General features: G+C 35.0%; 1 protein-coding gene across 1 annotated transcript in view; it reads right to left on the bottom strand.

Moving 5' to 3' along the window:
- MKS1 (Meckel syndrome, type 1) overlaps positions 1-254 on the bottom strand; it is a gene marked incomplete at its 5' end in the record, with an annotated part of 9765 nt that overhangs the window by 3822 nt on the left and 5689 nt on the right. The window lies entirely within an intron of this gene.

Genomic DNA, 254 nt, shown 5'->3' on the forward strand with positions numbered 1-254 from the left:
GAGTAACATACCTCAAATGACAATTCAGGCAGTTGCATAACTACTAAACTACCAAAATCTTTACAGGAGCCAAGCAAAATACCTCTAACAATGGTATTACTGAAATGTTGTATGATAATTATTTTTGTAATATGCAAACTGGCTCACACAAAAAACATTGATAAAATTCAAATTTTGTGAGAGGAGCTGGAGACAGCAATGGAACCAACTTCCCAGATAGGAGGAGGGGTTCATTTTGAGAAATCAATTTAGAG

The sequence above is a fragment of the Cariama cristata genome, unplaced genomic scaffold, assembly GCF_000690535.1.
Source record: "Cariama cristata isolate BGI_N322 unplaced genomic scaffold, ASM69053v1 scaffold41043, whole genome shotgun sequence".
Taxonomy (NCBI): domain Eukaryota; kingdom Metazoa; phylum Chordata; class Aves; order Cariamiformes; family Cariamidae; genus Cariama; species Cariama cristata.